The 6,217-nt window shown below is 40.3% G+C and overlaps 1 long non-coding RNA gene across 1 annotated transcript; it reads left to right on the top strand.

The window, feature by feature from the left end:
- The first annotated feature begins 285 nt into the window (after positions 1 to 285).
- LOC102007380 lies at positions 286 to 5,426 on the top strand. Its single transcript, XR_262349.1, has 3 exons — positions 286 to 394; positions 2,637 to 2,819; positions 3,639 to 5,426. It is a non-coding gene; the product is annotated as an uncharacterized LOC102007380 (long non-coding RNA).
- The last annotated feature ends 791 nt before the right edge of the window (positions 5,427 to 6,217 follow it).

Here is a 6,217-nt window from a genome sequence, read left to right as displayed (position 1 = left end):
TTCCAGGGTACTTTTATTATCTTCACTTTTCAAATTATAACTCAAAGAGATTAAATGACTGTGCAAAACCATGGTGCATGTCACATTTCTTCATTTGCTTTTGGTCCAAGTATGGCATGCAGCTGTTATGATTTAGATCTAAAATGACCCGCCAAATTCTGGAAGGTGATTGGGTCACAGTGGTGCCATACTCATCAGTAACTCATCCACCAATGAGTGTGCGGTTAGAAGGTGGGGCCTGGAGGTGTGACCTGGAAGGTGGAGCACTTGGAGGTGTGACCTGGAAGGGCGATGTATTCTTATTCCCTGGTCCTCCCTTCACTTTCTCTGCCCTCTGGCTGCTGTGGGTTGAACACTTTTGTCTTCATTGTGCATTTCTGCCATCTGGAGCGAGGTGAGCGTGGACTGAAAATATGGACAAAACAAACCATTCTTCCTTTAAATTGCAGATGTTAAAGATTGTATTTTAGTGATGAGGAAACTAAGACTATTGCCAAGCCCAAAGTCAATGGAATGGGAATATTATCCCTTTATAAGTATCATCCTTTTGTAGTTTGGGGTTTTTGCAAAGAGAATAATATAATGTAGGGCACGCATTTTATAATATTATTTTATAATAATCACTCAAAGAATCATATACAAAGAGTGCAGGAAATCTGTCCACACACTAAAGACCAAAGAATCTAGCTGAGGGCCTGGATCCCACAGTAATGTCCCACATGAGTTCATCTGAAGACCTAGAGCCTATAACAATGCTTCCCATGAGTCGAGCTGGAGGTCTAGAGCCCATGACAGTGTCTCATGCAGGCTTGTTTCATGGATCTGCGCTGGCAAGGCCCAAGTGTCAGTGATGGAAGCTAGAAACTCTGTGCCAGAGGGATGAAGGACCTGTGCTAGCAGGCTGAGGGATATGAACTGGAGCCAGGAAGTGATGCTCAAAGTAAGAACCAGAGCTCCCCTGAAAAGTTCCACAGCCATCCTCAGCAATAGTGAGTTCTCGGGCAACTCTGACAATGAGGAAATCTGAGTTCCCATCAGGAAAGCCAACGTGACAAACTTCTCCAGGGGACTGAGCAGTGCACCATCTTTCCCTCTGGGGCCAGGAAGTGATGCTCAACATGAGGACCAGAGCTCCCCCAAAGTGAACTGAAGCCGTTCTTGTTGACAACACAGTTCCAAGCTCCTTGGATGATGAGAACAGCCAAATTCATCAGGAAAGCCAGAATGACAAACTCCTCCAAGAGAACAAACAGCACCTTACAGCTTCTAACAGCATCCAACAGCCTCTCTCCTTCCTCTCCAGTTCTCCCTTTTATGCTGCTGGCAACAATCCCCAGGTGGGCCTCCCACACCCAGCACCATGCTGATTAAGTTCAGCTGGGTATTACAAGTTGGCCACCAGTTATCAAGCCACCACACATCTCAATGACAATACAATCTACCACAGAAAGTGCAGTCACTGTGGGCCCTCAAATAGAGATTTTTGATAGCAAAGAGGGAGGAAGTTGGAAGTCATAGTATAAAGGCTTAAGGTAAGTTATAGGAGGTGGGAAAGTAGGAGGCAGAAAGAGTGTGGGCTGGGCACTTTAATGGTTTTACATGGCCCCATGCATCAGTAACAGAGTCCATCCCACCTAGGATGTGATGATGGAGGAGTGTGAGCATGCCTGAATATCCTCTCTGATACCTCCATATTAGAAATGTATTGCCTGCTTACTTATTCTTATTTGCCTTACATGTTTAGAGAGTTCTCCCAACCAAAAAAAAAAAAAGAATCTATTTATATATCTTCATTTACTATTCTTTCCCCCTTCATTTGCTCCCTAATCAGCAGCTGATGATGCCCACCTTATAACCTGAATGTGATGTCATCTTTGGTATCGTTCAAGAAATAGCACTTAACAGTTGTTAAATAGGAGAGTCCATTTTTAGAACGCTACTTGCTCCTCTTTTCCTTCTTTACAAAGGTGATTAAGATTTATTTTTACTTGGATGAAAACAGCCTTCATTGATTTCTGCCCCACAGAGACAAGGGAGAACACTTGAATAAGTGATAAAGAGGGTTAACTCTTTTCTTATTGTCACTGAGGCAGGCTACACAATGCCTTTGGAGCATGGACAATGGGTGAACAGTTGAAATTGTCTTGCTTTGTATGGAAGCAGCCAACTCTGAAATCAGAGAATATGGCCTCTCTGCCGCAGTGTAGCAGCCATTTTGAAGACCTCATCTCTTGAAAAAGGCCTTTCCTAGATAATGTGAGAAAAGAGTGTAACTTACTCCTCACCAGCTCTAACTGTGGATCCTCAATTTTCTCAAACTAAAATTTGTTCTGCCATTTTTTCCCCCAAACTCTGTGAGCTTGTCTTGCAAGAGATACTGCCACATATTTAAGGATTTATGGTAGAAATTCCCTGCTTCTAGACACAAAAGTTTGTATTAGTTTCCACTTGTCACTGTCATGTGTGTGTTTATCACACACTTGGCTGCTTAAAACAAGGCGAATTTATTATCACCTAGTTCTGGAAGTCAGAAATCTGAAATGGGGGCTAAAATCAAGGTGTTGGCAGGACTGCATCTCTTCTGAAGACTCCAGTTATTTAAGGGGAGAATTAAATTTTTTTTCTGTCCTTTCTAGCTTTAGAGGCTGCTGAAATTCCCTGGCTCAGAGCTCTCTTCCATCCCCAAGTCCAGCAGTGAAGGGCCAGTTGTGTTTCTCATCATGTCATCCTAAGTTCTGATTTTTTGGGCTTCCCACCCCCATTTAGGAATCTTGTGATTACACTGTGTCATCAGATAATCCAGAATAATATCCCTAAAGGTAAGTTACTAGCAATTTTAATTCGACTTGAAATCTTATTTTTACCATGCCACAAATCTTAGATAGTCACAATTCTGAAGACATTTTTGGATATTTTTGGGGAGCCATTGTTTTACTACCACAACACCCATATCTTTAGTAATAGCTAAATGTACAATGGAGATTTGTAAAACCAGCTTGGAACTCTCTGGGACTCAGGGGTGTACAAGGAATGTATAGCAGATCACATAAATGATTGCAATTCAATTTTACAATATTCTTTTTCTAAAGTGTTCTTTGATCACTATGACAATGTGAACTTTGGCTATTTATCCTCTCTAGTTCGCAGCATCCTTTTGTTTAGATGGCTAATACTTGCATTTCTAATCCATCTCTCCTCCTTTATAATTATTCAAAATTTACAACCCATCTGCTCTATTATTCACAGCAATTGATTCTCTTGATACTCTTCTGCACAGAACTCTGATCTGAGTCTATTAGTCCACGAATCTTTCATGAACATTTTTTTATTTTAAAAATTAAAAAAACTAACATGTTTTGAAGTTTAGTATTAATTCTGATTTTACAAAATATTGCACTAAGTATTATTTATTTTGGTTGCCAAATTTTTTTCTGGTGTCTTTTAAAATTTTGTACTTGAGATGCATACTCTACTAGTCCAGACTCCAGTCCACACCAAAGAATGTCTTGATAGAACTGGATTTGTTCCTAGAGAAATCAGTTGATTTTGCACAGAGTAATATTTCTTTCTTACCCTGTGCTTACAAGGAAACACTGAGCGATGCAACTTGTGCCTCACAGGAATGGTATCTTTTTCAGGGCTTTAGGACTTGACTTTTGTGGCACCAGAAGAACTGCTACTTGTGGGAACAAAGCACTGAAGGACTTCATCATCTTACATATCCTTTGAAAGATGCGGGGTGAGAACTCCAATAGAGGTACCTGCTATGATCATCGAAGCAACATGGGGACCAAACGCAAGCCAGAAGGGGCAGGTAAAGCTATGGTCATCCAATCTACATGGAGACCAAAGTGCAAGCCAGAAGGCGAAGGTGAATGAGTTCCCACAAGGTCATCTGTGATTCTGAAGTTCTTAATGTAACTTGTTTGTATCTCAGAACCTCCTAGGGGGAAACAGATTATCAGGTCATATGAAATCAGTCTTAATGACTGTAATGATTAATTTTATGTGTCAACTTGACAGGAGGATGTATACAGGTTATCTGCAAATATATGCCACTTTGTACCAGGGATTTGCACATCTGTGGATTTTTATATCCATGGGAAGGAGTTTCTGGAATCAAACCATCACAGATACCAGGAAGACTGCTTATATAAATATGACTGGTCCACATGGAATAGCTGGGACTTGAAAGAGCTCAAGTTGTACGGCAAGCAAAGGAACTCATCTGATGGAAACGTATCATGCAGACTTCTAGAGGGACGGGCCAGTTCGTAGAGAACATTTATATCTTAGAACAACTTGGCATTAGACTAGGAGCAAATGACACTCGTTTTTGTTTTTTTTTTTGTTTTTTTTTTTTTTTAACTGCTAGAGAATACCTGGTAAATTTTGGAAGGGGCTCTTACTTTGCAGGAAGAGTGTGATGACTAGTAATAAATAAATCAACAGACTAAGAAAAGGCTGCTAGAAATTGTAGGAAGCATGGGATACTCCTCAGTCCTTCCCCACTGAATGTTTACCATAAATGATAATGCTCAAAGGGCCAAGCAGTAATGTGAGAAAATGTTTATAATCAAATACCAGGGAAGGAATATAAGTTGTTATGTTCATGTAAAAGTAGGCCTAGGAAAGTATGAGAAATACTGACAACAAAACAATGGTGGCCGTGCTAAGACAGTGAGACCGCAGCTAATTTGTCTGCTTATAAAAGCAAAAGCAGCTGCATGGTTACACTTTATTGAACATTTAGCAGATGCCTGGTGCTGCATGCAGCATGTTGTAGGGATTATCTTATTTAATCTTCTTAATAACTCTATGAGCTAGGTGCTCAGTAGGGGAACGAAGCTGATGAAACTGGCTGAAAGGTTAAATAGTTTCCTCAAAGTTACACAGCTAATGTATTTCATCAGAACAGGATCATTTATGCTGTGGTCACAAAACTCCCACTGTCAGTGATTTGAGAAGGCGAAAGGTTCCTCTCTCACGCATGTCTCCCTCTGATGTGGCTCAGACGTCTCTCTCTCACCGATGGCTCTACATGAATGGCAACTTCAGGATCACAAGTGTCCCTGTCTGGTAACTGTCCTGTCAAAGTTCTTAGGTCCTGCCGTGCTCACTATAGTGTGGAGAACTGCGCTCCTTCTCCCCAGACTTTTGGTCACATTCTCATTGGTCAAAATGTTATCACATGGTCAAAACGTTATCACATGGTCTCAACCTAAACAGAAAGGAGACACGGAGAAGTAGTGTTCCAGTGCACAAGGCGCTGTGGTCGGGGTTCCCCGGGAGTGACCGAACTTGAACCTGAACTGAGCACCCTGACTCCAGCATCTGCCGGCAGGCCCCTGAGGACAATATCTTATTACTGCTCCTTCTGCTGATATTCTCTTAGAACTGTCTGGAGGGTTTGCACTAGAATCAAAAGTTTTACAGTCATACCACGAAGTGGGATAATCTTTTGATTGTGAGCTTTTCTTTGCGGTGAAATGTATGTCATTAAATTTATCATTTGAAACATTTTTAAGTGCATAATCCAGTGGCATTTAGTATACTCACAACATTTTGCAACCGGTCCACTATTGACTTCCAGAACGTTCTGACACCTCAAAATATTAGTCTCTATTATCAGGTTTTTTGTTTGTAAAATTTTTTTATTTATGTATTTTAGATATACACAATGATAACATTCATCATAGGGAATTTGTACCTGTACATGATATATCATGTTGTTTTTACCCCATTCCCCTCCCCTCCCTTCAACCCTTCTTCTCCTCTTTATTTATAAAAGCTTTGTTTCCATTTTTCCTTCTATTCTTTTTTTCTTGTCCCTTCCTTCCTCTCTTCCTATCCTTCTAAATCCTCTTCCATCTTCTGACAATTACTAACCTATAGGTGGATCACTAATCTATGGATTTGCTTCTTCTACACAGTCACATACATGTAATCATAAAATATGTGTCCTTTTGTGTTTGACTTCTTGTGATCAGTATATGTTTTCAATGTCATCTTTTTATAGCAGCATATATCACTATTCTATTCCTTTTATGGCTAAATAGTAGCTTGTTGTATAGACATACCATATTTTGTTTATTCACTCATCAATTGATGGATGTTTGTACAGTTTTTACCTTTTGGCTCTTTGGAACGGTGCTGCTATAGACATTTTTTGTGCAGGTTTTTGTTTGAAGCCTTTTTTGTATTTCCTTCATGTCCA

This window comes from Chinchilla lanigera, unplaced genomic scaffold (genome assembly GCF_000276665.1).
Source record: "Chinchilla lanigera isolate Chin_1 unplaced genomic scaffold, ChiLan1.0 scaffold00044, whole genome shotgun sequence".
Taxonomy (NCBI): domain Eukaryota; kingdom Metazoa; phylum Chordata; class Mammalia; order Rodentia; family Chinchillidae; genus Chinchilla; species Chinchilla lanigera.
Note: the sequence above shows the minus strand (reverse complement) of the source record. Positions and strands in the feature narration are given on the sequence as shown.